This window comes from Octopus sinensis, linkage group LG4 (genome assembly GCF_006345805.1).
Source record: "Octopus sinensis linkage group LG4, ASM634580v1, whole genome shotgun sequence".
In the NCBI taxonomy this organism is placed as follows: Eukaryota; Metazoa; Mollusca; class Cephalopoda; order Octopoda; family Octopodidae; genus Octopus; species Octopus sinensis.
This window is the reverse complement of record NC_043000.1, coordinates 142,823,437-142,840,644: the sequence shown is the minus strand read 5'-3', so window position 1 is coordinate 142,840,644 and position 17,208 is coordinate 142,823,437. Positions and strand designations below refer to the sequence as shown.

Sequence of the window (17,208 nt, the reverse complement as noted above, 5' to 3'; positions counted from 1 at the left end):
AGTCTTGGGGTCATTTAGCTCAACTAAAGGTGGTGCTCCTGCATGGCCGCAGTCAAATGACGGAAACAAGTAAAAGAGTAAAAGAGAGTAAAGAGTTCAACATTCACAAGTTAAAATGTGAAGAACAAAATTGGAATTTTGAAAGAAGTTTTTATAAAACTAGTTTTTTAAGCATCAAATGGCTATGGGGTCCACCAGAATAAAATAGTAATCAAAGGGGTCCACTGATGAAAACAGTGGTTGAGAACCTTAGGGGAAAAAGCAAGGGAATAGTGAGTGGAGGCACTTGGCCTAGTGGTTAGAACAGTGGACTCACGGTCGAGGGATAGCAGGTTCGAATCTCAGACCGGGTGATGTGTGTTTTTATGAGCGAAACACCTAAGCTCCGAGCGGCTCTGGCAGAAGGTAATGGTGAACTTCTGCTGACACTTTTGCCACAACTTTCTCTCACTCTTTCCTCCTCCATCTTGTAGCTCACCTGCGACGGACCGGCGTCCCGTCCAGGTGGGGAACCTATACGCCAAGGAAACTAGGAAATCGGCCCTTATGAGCCAGGCGTGGTTCGAGAAGGAACAAACAAGGGAATAGGGACACATTCTTAAGTCACGGAATAAAGGATTAGGCCACTATATCTACATACCTCACAGAGTTATTGCATGTTTCTAACTAGGTGTGATGGGGTAAACTCAGCCTACCTGTGTTCCTCTTTTCTTTGAGCTACCTCCCATTGACTTCAATATGTACTAGATGACCGTTTATTAGTCCACTATTACAACTGACAACTACCACCTCCTATTGAAATCCTATCCTGTCCGCTGACATATGTCTTGAACTTCTATCAAATCTAATGCACTTTAAGAAACTCTGGTGAGGAAATGAGAGTAGTATTCTAAGAAGCACTGGGTTCCTAAAAACGAAATACTCTGTACCTATACGTTGAGTGCTTTGCCTAATGTTTTTTTCCCTCATTGTTTAAACAGAAACATACAACAACAACAACTACACACATATATTGCATGTATAAATATGTGTGTATTTGTGTCTATATATGTCTACACACACACGCACACACGTACACATACACACACATATACACACACATGCACATATGATGTTATATTAAATTTTTGTTAACACACTCTTTCTCAGACACACACATACAAACACTCACACATACCTGTTATATAAGAGCATATATATGTTTATAAAAATATACATATATATAAATACACACACACACATACACACACACACAACAACTACACACCTATATTGCATGTATACATATGTGTGTATTTGTGTCTATATATGTCTACACACACACACACACACACATATGTTATATTAAGTTTCTGTTAACACACTCTTTCTCAGACACACACATACGAACGCTCACTCACACATACCTGTTATATAAGAGCATATATATATATATATTTATAAAAATATACATATAGATAAATACACACACACACACACACACACACACACACACACACCACACACACACACAAACACACACACACACAAACACACACACACATGCAGAGTTTTGAATATTGATACAATGAATCTCATTTTATAATAAGTAAAGAAACTAGTCTATATGATCTATAGAAAACAAGTTTTAGAAATTTATTCCTTTATGTGTCATAGGTGATTTTCTGTAATTGTTACTTCTTTTTAAACTGGGGTCTGGTAAAAATAAAGAAGGAAATAACATTATATACAAGGTATATTAATTCAAATCAATAATCTTACTTTGCATTGTTCCTAGGACAGTTAATGGAATGAAGTTTTTCACCATCTAATTCTAATGGCTATGGGTTTTGCCTAATCTTTTATGATGCAGCATTAATGTTTTTTTTTTTAAATCTATAATACTGCTTGAAGTATTTGCCATAGCTACCTTGTACACACACACACACACGTGTGCACATATGTGTATATATGTATATATATATGCACATGTATATATGCATATATATATATGCATGTATACATATATGTATATACATATATGCATGTGTGTATATATGTGCATGTGTGTATGTATATATACCTATCTATCTATCTATCTATCTATCTATCTATCTATCTATCTATATATGTATATATATGCATATATGTATATACATATATGCATGTATGTATATACATATATGCATATATATATATACATACATATATGCATGTGTGTATGTATATATACCTATCTATCTATCTATCTATCTATATATATATATAATATATATATATATATATATAATATATATATATATAATACTTACACACATACACACACACATATACATATACACATAGATATATAAGCCAGGAATGGTAGATGTATGTTAAACAATGATGATGATGATGATATATATGTATATGTATATATATATCCATCTATCTATCTATTCCTATATATTTTACATATACATGCACATGCAAACACACACACACGAATATGTATATATATATATGCATGCATATATTTATATATAAATATGTGTGTGTGTATATATGTATATATATATATATATATATATATATAGATAGATAGATAGATATGTACACACACACATATATATATATATATATATATATATATACATGAGTATATATATATATATAATATATATATATATATATATACTCTTGTGTGAGTTTTTGTGCTAATTTAACCCTTTCAAGTTCCTGCTACCAGCAGTACTCTTAATAAGTAAGTCAGTATCTATCATAAGTGTAAAACGTGTTATTAAATTGTTAAAAGGAGAATAGAGACACAAATATTATTAATAGAATAATACCTTAGGGAGGGCTGTTGTCATATAGACATATATATATGTGTGCACGCCCACACACGCACGTGTTTTTGTGGTGTGTTGATAGTATATAATATGGCCATATATGTTTATTGTATACATGTATATAAAGTACTTTATATATTATGTGTATGTATATAATACAAATGTAATGCATATGTATAATGTAAGTACATATGTGTATTTGTTGAAGACAAATAGTGTAACTTCATCTGAGTTAACAACTATCAATGAAAACCATCAACCACTAAGTGCAAGGAAAAAGAATGTACTGCTAAGGACTTGTGATGTGAATGGCTGAAAGTTGATTGTAAAATAAGATGTGTTGTGATGGTGACTGATGAAAATACCTATGGGGAATTTCAACCGTGTTTTGTGGTCTGCTACCACAACAGCTCCTTTATAGGATCCAGATAGCTCAAGACATCATCAGGAGGAACCTACTCTTCTACTGGTTTCGGCCCCTACTCCTCTACCATTTTGACGTGGTGTGCCCCCGACTTTCGGAAGTGTCTTCAGCTCTGGTATTTGGTGCATGTCTTCTTTCTCCTTCTTTCTTCTGTTCCCTGGCCTCTTCTATGTAGCATCAACAAGTGTCAGCAGGCGACTGACTGCCTTGTCAAATTTTTTTCCCTTCAAATACCTGCTACTAGGCTCCAGCAGGCAGCCACAGCAAGTTGTCACGTGACACTGCCTCAGCTTTAACTGACCAATGAAGATTGCCTCAGTGCAACAGATAGACTACTAGGAGAGGCTAAAAGTACTGAGGATCTACTCCCTGGAGAGGAGTCATGAAATGTAATATATATGGAGGATCCTGGAAAATCTAGCACCAAACTTTGGGACTGAAAGTTATATCAATCACGAGACTTGGCCCCCATTGCATTGTTCCATGGATATTCCTCCTAGAGTAGGAGCCTAATACTTTAACAGCTTAGCATTGAAAGGTCCCCAACTTTTCAGTACATTGCTAAAAGGCTTCAAAGATCTATAATGTGTAGATATAATTGTCTTCAAACAGCAACTGAACAAATTTTTATTTGATATACCAGATGAACTCACATCACGGAAAGAGATTCAAAGAAGGGCAGCTCTGTCCAACTCCCTACTTCCTTGGGGCTAATTGTGGTGACAGCATTAGGAAGTGAGTTTAAGATAAATAAGCAGTCGCATTAATGTATTTCACTACTGCCCACAAGGGGCTAAACACAGAGGGGACAAACGGATTATGTCGATTACATCGACCCCAGGGCGTAACTAGTACTTAATTTATCGACCCCGAAAGGATGAAAGGCAAAGTCGACCTCGGCGGAATTTGAACTCAGAACATAACAGCAGATGAAATACGGCTATGCATTTCGCCCGGCGTGTTAACGAGTCTGCCAGCTCGCCGCATTAATGGTTGTGCACCAGCATGACCGCAGGCTCTGGCTGAAACTGGTAATAAAAAAGAAGAGAGAAAGAGAGAGAGAGAGAGAGAGAGAGAGAGAGACTATGAATGTAATGGGAGAAAGTATTGCTTTAAGATCTCAGGTTGTTTGTTATTCTTTACAAAACATATGAAGTAGGATCAAAGGATGTGGAAATCTACCATATTATATACCCATTCAACTCATACCTCTTTATATTAAAAACTAAAAATGTTGAGCTTATTTCTGAGATGATATTTGATATTTGAGTTTCATTTTCCACCACTCTCTACTGGTTAGACATATCTTAGAAGATCTGTAACAGTGGACATCCTTTATGTGCTGATGATGCTTACTTACAACTATCACATGATGTCAAGGAAAGGAGACTGTAACACACACACATATATATATATATATATATATATCTGTGTGTGTGTGTATGTATTATGTATATATACATATATACATACACTAGCAGTATCGCCCGGCGTTGCTCAGGTTTGTAAGGGAAATAACTATAAAGCATTTTTAGAGAGTTATAGCCAAAAAATAGCAAAAAAATGGAAAAAAATGATGGTAAATTTTTTTTGAGAGTAAAAAAAGGTGGAGTTGCGTCCCCTAGACAGTTTGCGGTTTGTGTTTCTGATTCTCGACCCCATGTCGAATTTATCGATTTTTTTCAGAACTGGGAGAACTTTTCAAAATTTTTGCTGCGTTAGTTTTGAATTAGGACATTGGGCTATGTGTGTGTCAAGTTTCATCAGAATCGGTTGAAAGCCGTGGTCAGAGTGAGGGTACAAGCAAACAGACACACAGAAACACGCACAGACAAACTGCCGTTTATATATAGAGAGATATATACATTCATGTATATATACTCTTTTACTCTTTTACTCTTTTACTTGTTTCAGTCATTTGATTGCGGCCATGCTGGAGCACCGCCTTTAGCACATACACACACACATATATATATATATACATATATACGACAGGCTTCTTTCAGTTTCCATCTACCAAATCCACTCACAAGGCATTGGTCGGCCCGGGGCTATAGCAGAAGACACTTGCCCAAGATGCCATGCAGTGGGACTGAATCCGGAACCATGTGGTTGGTTAGCAAGCTACTTATCACACAGCCACTCCTGCGCCTATACATATATATAATACATACAGATATGCATTCATACATACATATATAATTATATATATATATACATATATATATCAAAATGGAACAAAACCGCAATAGAAGGCATTAAAACGCTTGGACAGATAGATGACACAAAGGCAGTCAAGAGAAACAACAATTAGGACAGTTAAAAAAAAGACAGGTCATTCTTGGCTTTCTTTCATCAGTCAAGTACCAGAAGTCATGACCATTTTGGACATATATATATATACATACACACACACACACACACACACACACACACACACATATATATATATATATATGATTATATATATACACACACAAGCACAAAGGTTTCTTTCAGTTTCAATCTACTAACATCACTCACAAAGCTTTGGTCAGCCAGTGAGTGCACTGGAAGACATTGCCTAAGGTGCCGTGCAGTGAGAGTGAATCTGAAATCACGTGGTAGGAAGCTAACTGCTTAGCACACTGCTACACCTGCTAATAATTGCTATACCTGCACTTATGGTTAAGAAATAAAAAGGTAAGATACTTTCTTTAAAACTGCCAAGCTTCAGGTCAATGGATCTGTAAAAGGGATAAGTCTATCCGAGCATAGATGGAAAATAATTTGTGGTGGTACATTAGAAAATAATACTGGTATTCCTTTTGCCATAAATTTTTTTCCCTTTAGTTATAAAAACTTTCTTAGCTCAATCCGATGAACAGTTCTCAGTCAATATTTATAGTCTAAATTGGGATGAATAATAATACCAAGTGCCAAGAAAAAAAAATTATACTTTGAATCATAAACATAAGGATTACAACACACCATTTACTGCAGAGAAAACTTGGGCATATTTATTTACTCAAGTAAGGTGTCACTTAAAGCAAGCCCTATTATTCTTTATGTAAACGTTAAAGGATTGCAAACGGTTATGGATTTGCCAAAAATACTTATGATGATAAAAGTGAAAACAACCAGCCTATATGATAACACAGTATATTAGAAATAGCAGCTAAATAGCCATGAAATCATCCTCAGCAGCAGTGTTATATTGTTGTGGATATGCTATTTTATGTTAATGTGGGGTGGATGGGTTTTCTGCAGTTGTATTTTAACTCTTGTAGCTTCTTTTTGGGAGACATTGTGTAAGTATTCTAAACTGGGTTACATATGGTAACCATAAATCATATGATATTGATTTTAAAAAAGGGAACTAGTCATTGGATAATGTAATCCTAAATATTTATGCATGAAAAACAACTGATGAGGTAGGCAAGGATGGAAAATCTTTCATCTCGTAGATCTTCACTATTAAGTTTGACTGGGAACTAACCAGCAGCAAAAACAAACATTCACAGCTTGAGAATGTCAGCTCAACAATAGCTCCTAGCTTCATCATTGCATGGTACATTGGTTATATTGGTTAATGAATGAAAATCTTGATGCAAGGTCAGAAAAGAATGTGATCCCAAAAATCACATTTCCCCCATTTGTTTCATCATCATCATAGTTGTCATCATCGTTATCATCATCATAGTTATCATCATTATCGTTATCATCATCATCATCTAGAAAGCTTCTTTTTTTTTCATTACTCAGCCATACCACTAACTGAAAACAAATAACAAATGCCTCACAAATCTTGCCAAATATAAAAGTCCTCTAGACATTATTAAAGTATGCATAAATTCTTGTGTTTGTTTGAAACAGGTAAGTGTTGGTGACAGAAAGGGCATCTGGTTAGAAAATAAGCCTCAGGAAATTCTGTTGTACCCATGGGAGCATTTAAAAGTGGATGGGAAATGATGAAGAAAATGAGACGATCATCATCTATGCCAACAATAATCTTTTCTACCATAAAAACAAAGCCTGGAATTTTGGAGGAGTGGGCTAGTTTATTACAATGACCCCCAAAACTCAGCTGATACTTATTTCCTCAACCTCAAATGCATGAAAGGCAAAGTCGATCTTAGCAGAATTTGAACTCAGAATGGACCAAATGCTGCTAATACTTTTGCCAGTTTGCTGCCTTTACATCACCATTAATGAGAAAGTCAACATCACCAGATATGAGAATATCACTGAAAATTTTGGTATGTGGTGTATAAGAATTTTCCTTTGTTCTGCAATGTAACATTTGTCAAGTACACATAACCATTGCTGCGTATATTGTATTATATCAAGGTTGAACGAAGTAAGAGTGTTAATTGATTTTTTCATCATTATTTTGATTTGTTTTTCTCTGTGGATATGATTAAAATCTTATGGTCTTTGGCTTGTGGTTCAATATTCTCTTGAGCTGACCTGCTCCAATTTACCTTATCTGCACATAAAAAAAAAAAATTTTGTAGAATTAAGTTGAGAATGGATAAACCATAATAGCTAGTTTGTTGTTTGTGAAAAACTTCCACTGGTTTATTTCAAATTTTATGTGAATTCTTAAGAATTCTACATACTCAACTTAGGTACAATTAAATAGAAAAATATTACCTTAGTTTGGATATTAGCAATATCCATTTCTTTTCAAACCTCAATGTTGGTTTGATGCCTTTTTTTTTTCTCTTGTGCTTTGTACATATTCCCTTTATTTATAAAAGATCTAAAGTGATATCCAGCCTTATTGTGTATAGAACATTATGAAGTAATGTTTACATATCTGGGTAATATACTTATATTGAGAAGTAACTAACAACAAAGACTTTTATTCTCTATGAAACACACACACGGTCATACATACACACTCACCCACACCCACCCACACACACACACACACACACATATATATATGTATGTATATATGTATATGTGTATGTGTTAAATCATAAACATCTTAGATCAAGTAAAAGCCTGTAGAAGAAAGACTTATAATGGAAAACTAATATTAATTAGACAATATAGCTGACCATCACTGATGAGATGCAAGTTATTTGAGGTTTAACTCAAGAACATGGGGGCCACTCTACTTTAATTGGTAAAACCTTTTCGCTAATAGCATCATAGTCCATGAATTAAAATGCGCAGGAGTGGCTGTGTGGTAAGTAGCTTGCTAACCAACCACATGGTTCCGGGTTCAGTCCCACTGCGTGGTATCTTGGGCAAGTGTCTTCTGCTATAGCCCCGAGCCGACCAATGCCTTGTGAGTGGATTTGGTAGACGGAAACTGAAAGAAGCCTGTCGTATATATGTATATATATATATATGTGTGTGTTTGTGTGTCTGTGTTTGTCCCCCTAGCATTGCTTGACAACCGATGCTAGTGTGTTTATGTCCCACTCACTTAGCGGTTCGGCAAAAGAGACCAATAGAATAAGTACTGGGCTTACAAAGAATAAGTCCCAGGGTTGATTTGCTCGACTAAAGGTGGTGCTCCAGCATGGCCGCAGTCAAATGACTGAAGCAAGTAAAAGAGTATACTTCCTCTGTGAATTTTGCATGTCCTAAAGCAGTTAATTTCATATAGGGTAAATTCTAATATATTATAGAACATAGTTGAGGAAACTGAGATTATCATGAAGTAAATGCATTATTTGTTTAATAATTATGACAACTATATTTTCATTGTGGAGGCACATGGCCTAGTGGTTAGAGCAGTGGACTCGCAGTTGAGGGATCACGGGTTCAAATCTCAGACCGGGCAATGTGTGTGTTTATGAGTGAACACTTTCACCACAACTTTCTCTCACCCTTTCCTCCTGCATCTTGCAGCTCACCTGCGATGACTGGTGTCCCATCCAGGTGGGGAACCTATATGTCAAGGAAACAGGGAAACCAGCCCTTATGAACCAGGTGTGGCTCGAGAAGGAACAAACAATATTTTCATTGGTAGCTGGGCATCAAATGTTCATTTACTCTTTACTCTTTTACTTGTTTCAGTCATTTGACTGCAGCCATGCTGGAGCACCGCCTTTAGTCGAGCAAATTGACCCCGGGACTTATTCTTTGTAAGCCCAGTACTTATTCTATCAGTCTCTTTTGCTGAACCACTAAGTGATGGGGACGTAAACACACTAGCATCGGTTGTCAAGCAACGCGAGGGGGACAAAACAGACACACAAACACACACACATACACACACACACATACATATATATATATATATATATATATATAATATATATATATATATATATATATATATACATACGACAGGCTTCTTTCAGTTTCGTCTACCAAATCCACTCACAAGGCATTGGTCGGTCCGGGGCTGTAGCAGAAGACACTTGCCCAAGATGCCACACAGTGGGACTGAACCCTGCACCTATAACATCATTTATGATGTTATTTGATATAACATTAAAAAAAATTTTTTTAAAAAGATTTAATCATTTGGTCTCTACTGCAGAGTAGCTTGTGGCAGAAAAGCATTCTGCTGTACAAATATGGTAAAATATGTTACAAATATATAAAAATATACTTCATCCACTCTGTAGATTAGTTTTAAGTAGTAATAATACAAAGGACATCTAACTGTTAAACTTCTCAAAGCATGAACCATGCATATAATAACGGCTAATAGCTACTATGTTAATAATTATTTGCTGTAATTGGTTTATAAATAAGTGAGTAAGTAGCAAATCAATTAAAGGTGGAAACATTGGGCCATGTGTGATATGCTCTCTTTACTATTGCTATTTATGTAAACTCTCTCTCAGATACAGTAAAAAGGTATCAGTCTATCCTCTCATTGCATTATTGCTATTTTATGGATCAACTGTGATCATGTAGATCTTTTTGTTATTATCACACATTTTAGAGGATAATTAATCTATGATTGGCTTGTATTCTGATATTTTGATATTTCTTTAATTTTTGTGTGCTGGATATAGGAGAGAGGAAAAGACCACAACTCCAGTGTTGTTGCTGAGAGCTACTTTGATCCCTGATGTCTTATCTTTGGTGGGCTTTTTGAAATGTTATCCTCATTGGACCAAAGGAAAGGGAGTTAAGTTATACCCCAGGATCACCTTTACTAGGAAACATTTTTTTTTCCTCCTGTACTTTCAGACAAATAGTGACTATACATAAGAAAATGGCCTGAAATCTTATGCATCAAGTAATTGTGGTGTCCTCTTGCTGGAAATCTAGTCCAACTGCACCCAAGAGACAAGTAGTGGCAATTAAACTAAGCCATGTTTGGAGTTACCATCTAAGAATAGAAAGTTTCATTAATACAATAAAAATATTTCCATTTCTTATTTTAATTTTAATGAAATTATTTGTGATGAAAAGTATATTTGGAAAAAAAATGAAGAAAAATTATTTGTAATATGTTCTAATTAGTTTTAATTAAGTTAATGCAAATGAAGCACCTTGTGGTTAGAACTTATTTCTTCTCAAAATAATGTTCAGGCTAGAATTTTTAAAAAATTATTAAAATATCTATTATGGCTTTTACTAAATTAAATCATGTTAATATTGTGTGGTGTAAGATATTAAAGGATTATATAATGTGCAGCCTTCTCTAGAATAACAGAACCTCCCACAAAAAACCAAAAAAACCCCAATGAATTGGTTACGTCAGCATCCCTGAACCAGAACTGTTCTTCAGTGAATATCTGAATCACCTAATAATATTCTTACAAAATTCTGTCTACACAAGTTCAGTGTCAAACTGTCCAGCTTGTATTAAAAAACTTTGAGAACACAGGAGATAAATGATGTCTTAGTGAAGTTAATGTTCAATTGAGACAGTTGCTGTAGTTTAAATCCTAGATCAATGCTGATTGTGCATACCTATGTTCAACAATATTCTGGCCATAATCATCTCATATCTCTCTTGAGTATTGTGTATCTTGTACTACATAATCTGTGTCCCTCTCCTTTTAAGGCTATGTGTTATAATTTGCAGGAAATTTGATTGAGCGATCACACTGTAGTTCTATTGTCTGCTGGGTTAGACTATGAGATATCTGAACTATACTGCAAAAGTGAATATATACAAAGAAAAATGCACACCAAAATCTGATATAATCTCATATCAAACCTTTGGAAGATTATTATTTCATATTGTTATTATGTTTTTGTTGTGTGGACGCCCCCAGATGATGAAGTAGGCTAGCCCAGTACGTAGATATAGAGGTAGAAGTCTAGACATCTGGAGTTGAGTAGAGGCCATCGGAACGTGTGATATAACAGTTTTACATTTAAGAAAAAAACACAAAAAATGTCTAAGTATATAACGTTCAATAAGTTTCTTTCAGCAAGGCAAAAATCCTGAATTTTGAAATAAAAATGAATTGGACTGATCAGAGTTATGTTCCTGTCCCAGGAAAAGAAAATTATTAATCAGATTTTACTTTTGAACTGATTGTTTTGCAATCATAACTAACTTTGGGAAAACACACAGTTCATATCTCATATTTCTTGTCTCCTACAAAATTAGATGGCATCAAGTAATGTTTATGTTTTCTAACATAGGCACAACATCACAGATTTTGGGGGATTGTAACAGTCAATTATATCAGCCACAATACTTGAATGCTATTTATTCTACTGACTCTGAGAGGATGAATGTCAAGTTGTCTTGATTTGTGTTGGAACCAGGATATAAGAGATATGCTTTAAATACTGCAAAGTATTTTGTTCAGCGCTCTGTGACTATTCACATCAGAGATGCATTTTCAAAACAGTTTCAGTTTGTACTTGTAGCAAATTCTCAAAAATTTGCTACACTATGCAATTTGGCAAAGCATGAATTCTATGAAATCTTGTTCCCTATCTTATTCTTTAAAAATTTTGTCTTAATATAGACACAAAGCCTTAAATGTTGGAGTGGTATGGTCTTTTGTATCAATTTCTGTATTTGAATGGTACTTTATTCTATCAACCACTGAAAGGAAAATGACATTGTTGACTTCATTTGGATTTGAACAAAATGTAAAAGACTATAGTGAAATACATATGGTACTTTGTCTGGTGCTTTTATGATTTTGCCGTTCCATAAAATATTGGGTTGTCCGGAAAGTTTGTGCCGATTTATAGTAGCTTACCTTTCGACATATTTTAGAACATGGTTAAGTCCATAAAATAGGATTTGACTACACTTCCTTTTAGAGCACAGTTTAAGCTATCTTAAGAAGCTATCATGGAAGAAGGTTTATGTTCCTACAACCTGTGTTAATTCTGTAACTCTTTAAAATGGAAGATAAGAAAGTTCATTTTCGGCACTTGATGCTTTGGGAATCAGACAAAAATTGCTGCAGCTCGACTGGGATGTGTTACCCCATCTCATCCTCCATATTCACCAGATATTACTCCTTCGGATTTCCACTTATTCAGGTCTCTGCAGAATGGTCTTAATGGTAAAAATTTCAATTTCTTGGATGATATAAAAAGATACCTCGATGAATTCTTTGCCATGAAACTACCTCAATTCTGAAAAGAGGGTATTTTCAAGTTAAAGGAAAGATAAAGACGCATTGTGTAACAAAATGTTGATATTTGGTTTATTAAAAATGTAATGGCAAGTATTAATTGACTATTTTCTTTCCTTTAAAAATTGGCAGGAACTTTCCTGACAACCCAATATTAAAGATACTTGACTTAAATAGATTGTTATGAACATTCAATTGCATGTCCTATCCAATTGCATGTTAGAAAGATTTTCTTAATGTCAGCAGCATAAGACCCAAAGTACTTAAAGTCATTGATATCTTTGTATTGTATACTATCATTGAAATGCATTTACATATGATTTCATCTTCATTGACAGTCATGTATCGAATAATCTTTGCATTGAGAAATGGCTCAACCTTATCTGCAGTATTCTAAGAGGACAGCAACAGATGTTGATGAGCTAAGAGGACAAGACCCTCAGCATAGATAAGGTCAGCGTGATGCAGGTACTACTTACGTCGTGATCATTTATATTTAACAGCACAACCTTTGCCTAGAATGGGAATTAAGGCTTCACATAAATATGTATTTCATCAAAGGAACTTTGAAGTATGTCTACTATGACTGGAAATTATTTAGCTGAACCATTTTTGCACAAAGCTTGGTGGGTTTTCATATATGATGGTGACGGTTTAACAATCTCATCTGGATGCTGTCATTCAAAAGAATATGCAATACAACCCTTGTATCGACAGTATCAAATATCCAAAGAAATCCACAAATTTATTCGAAACCTTTTGTGTGGAGATTCTGATTACTTTTCTAATTCTTCTAATTGTGAGGATAAGGATCTGCAGCAGTGCTTTTCTGCCTATGTGGGAGTTGCTTTCGTTCCATTGTAAGATAGTTTCAATATGAAAGGAAATTCTACTGAGGAACAAAAAGTTATTGCCCAATGCAGGCTGGCTTCTGCTGGTCATTGCTATTGTGCTGAATACAAGGCCATATCAAATGCTTTATTTTAGACATTTTTGCCCTTTGAGAGATGATGAACACCTCTAAATTAATTACATTGATGCCATTGGCAGACAGGCAGCATGAAATTAAAGACATACCAAATGTTATGGAGGTGAGAGATTCCTGGTGGTGTGTAACGTAAAAAATCGTCACCCTTTTCAAGCCTAGCCAGGTTCATGGGCCTGGTTTCCTGGTTTCTGTGGCTTATATGTTCCCCGCAGCTGGACAGGATGCCAATCCATTGCAGTGTTACTCAAGAAACAGGAAGAGAGAGAGTGAAAGAAAGTTGTGGCAAAAGAGTACAAAAGGGGTTGCCAGCACCCCCTGCTGGAGCCTCATAGAACTTTTTAGACATTTTCGTTCAATAAACACACACAACGCCCAGTCTGGGAATCGAAACCGCAATCCTCCAACCGTGAGTCCACAGCCCTAACCACTGGGCCATTGCACCTTCCTCTGGTGGTGTGTAGTGAAACTTATTTTGGTAGTGGTGGCTTGAAGAAGAAAGCTTATCTAGTAACAAGAAATTGAATATAAAAAATAGCATGTTAGTTAAGCTATGGTGCTTAAATGAAGGATATGAATAGTTCTTCACGACTTAAATTGATTTTAGGTTTATTTATGAGGTGAATGATATTTCACCCATAGGCATCTCAAATTTCAATATATGTAGGTTTACAATTTCTGTTGTGTCCTTCTTTTTTCAGGTGCTCAGGTGTTTAAAAGATTTGGCTGCTATTTCATCCATTTCAAGCATTTTATATAGATAGCCCTTTGCTGACTCATTTAAGGGCTCTGTTTGTTTGTGGAAGTGTACAGAAGCAAACAACAAACTGTTGCATTTCAAAATATCTTCGCTATAAACTTAAATGCATATTTCATTGAAAAACATTTTGAAAGATGTTTTGTTTGTTTTCTTCATAACCAAAACATATTTGACAAATTAATGGTCATAAAAAAAAGAAGAAAAAAAGACACAGGTAATAAATACAAAATTTATAAAATAGCTTTGAGAGTAATTCTGATATCTATTTAGAAATTCATGAAATTCTAAAAAATAAACTAGACTTGCACATACGTGTACATCATAACATAGATACAGATCTGCTACACATACACAAACTAAAACACGCACACACTTATCTATGGATAAATGCACATATATCTCCATAGATATCTATAGATATGGGCACACATGCACACACACATATATATATATGGAGTGAAATTCATGGCAGCATTCATAATTATTTCTTTTGATATCCTATGATCATAGAACATATATAAGGGATATGTAACATTAGCAGTGATATGATTGTGTGTGTGTGTACGTATATGTGTGGTGTAAGTATATGTGTGTGCACATGCAAATGTATGGTTCTATGCATGCCTCTGTGTTAATGCATGTCTATATGCATATTTCTATGTGAAGGTGCATTTATATATTTTGTAATCCTTTTTTTTTTTTCGGAAAAAGCTTTCTGGTGGTGTCTTGTGTGAAAAAATTTTGGAAAACGATGAGTAAGCCAGCAATAACTGTGATGATCGTAACAACTGTTATTATGATTCTATCAAGGAGGCAAGCTGGTCCAATCGTTAGCATGATGGACAAAATACCTAACAGCATATATTTTGGCTTCCCATTTTGAATTCAAATTCCTCTGAGGCTGACTTTGCCTTTCATCCAATTGGGATCGATAAATTAAGTACAAGTTGTGCACTCGGGTTAATATAGTTGATATCATCTCCCCAGAATTGTTGGCTTTATTCCTATGTCTTATCTCACCTTTTTACTTACTTCTGTCATTGGAGTACGGCCATGCTAGGACATTGCCTTTGGAGGGTTTTAGTTGAAAACATTGATCCCAGTTGTTAGTTCGTTTAAAGCCTGGTATTTATTCTATCAGTTTATATAGCTGAACTGCTAAGTTACAACAAAAAATATTATCTAAAGGTGGTAAGCTGGCAATATTGCTTACACACTATACAAAGTACTTAACAACATTTTTTAAGGTTTTATGTCCTGTGTTAAAATTCTGCTATGGTCATGCCTTTCAATGATCTTGGGATTGATAAAATATGCACCAGCTGAACACTAGGATTAATGTAATCGACTGATCCACCCCAAATGTTTCAGGTCTTTTTCCTATTGTAGAAAGAATTATTATGTTCTGAGTTCAAATCCTGCGCAGGTCGACTTTGCCTTTCATCCATCTGGGATTGATGGTCTAGTATCAGAATCAACGTTATCAATTAAACTTCTCTCAAAATTGCTGGCCTTGTAGCTAAATCAAAAACCTTTACGGCAAAAAAGGTGGATGGAGGACTGAGAGACACTTTCAGCTTTGGTTAAGCCCTCAATGACGTTCTGAAGTTCCATTCAAAAAGTAAGTTGAGGATAAAGTTTGAGGTACTGTCCCACAGTAAGTACGCTGAATGTGGCGAGGATGACCAGAATTAATGAAACTGCTGAAAACGTGGATGTGCATAGGTGCTCCGCAGTAGTGCCATTGATGGCCATTATAATCAAGGATCTGCAAGTTTCCTTGGCTACCCCTGGGTGCAATTATCTGGCGTATGAACGTAAACCCACAATATTTTTTAACGAGATATGGTGTCATTGAAGGAAGTATAACTGCTATTTATTGCAAGCTGAGAGAATGTGTAGAAAACCACTTGAAGATGATGATGATGATGACAATGTTGATCATAATGATCCTGATGTTAAGAAGTAAAGTATTATTGATGACTCATAATTATTTAACAAGTTATATTGATAGATCTAACTTTTATATGATACGGATTTTGACAATGACGCTAATGATTACGACAACGTCGACGAAAATGATGATGATAATGACGGGATAATGATGACAGCGACGACCGCAACAATGATGAAAAAGGCGGTTTATTTTAGTACAGCTCGCTATGATTATAGAGTTTATGTTATTTTTGTTGATGATGTCATTAATGGTTACAATGGTAACGAAAGCGATTAAAAACACAACCGAAAACAATAACTATAAAATAAACAACATCAGCCAATGAAGGAGCCTTTATGTTAGGTTTCCATAAGCTACTTTTAAAATTTAAGACCACTAAAGGATTGTCCAATATATATGTAGCGTACGCTTGAAGGAAATTCCTCTCTCTCTCTGTTATATATACATAAATACGGACGTAGTAGATAATAGCTAGCCTTCGATGGCCCTTTTGGACCCTGTTGTGTCCACTACTCTGATTGGTTGGTATTGGCACAACTTGTCTCTTGCTCTATTGCGCGCCAATATGCAACCCAACCAATCTCAGCCTTCTGATAAGGTCACATGATACAGTCTTTTCCAAACCTTCGGTGAGCCGCCTGTACCTTATAAAACTCTAGCTTTACATAGAGTCGAAGGCTTTCGGTTCCAGAACTTTTAAGGTTTAGCCTCTGACCACGCAAGACACAGCCAGTTCCAGCGACAACACAACAGC

General features: G+C 35.3%; 1 long non-coding RNA gene across 1 annotated transcript; it reads right to left on the bottom strand.

The window, feature by feature from the left end:
- Nucleotides 1–300: 300 nt before the first annotated feature.
- Nucleotides 301–16,995, bottom strand: LOC118763292. The gene is made up of 3 exons (XR_004999043.1): nucleotides 16,862–16,995; nucleotides 14,863–14,869; nucleotides 301–311 (listed from the first exon to the last, which is right to left on the bottom strand). It is a non-coding gene; the product is annotated as an uncharacterized LOC118763292 (long non-coding RNA).
- Between the last annotated feature and the right edge of the window lie 213 nt (nucleotides 16,996–17,208).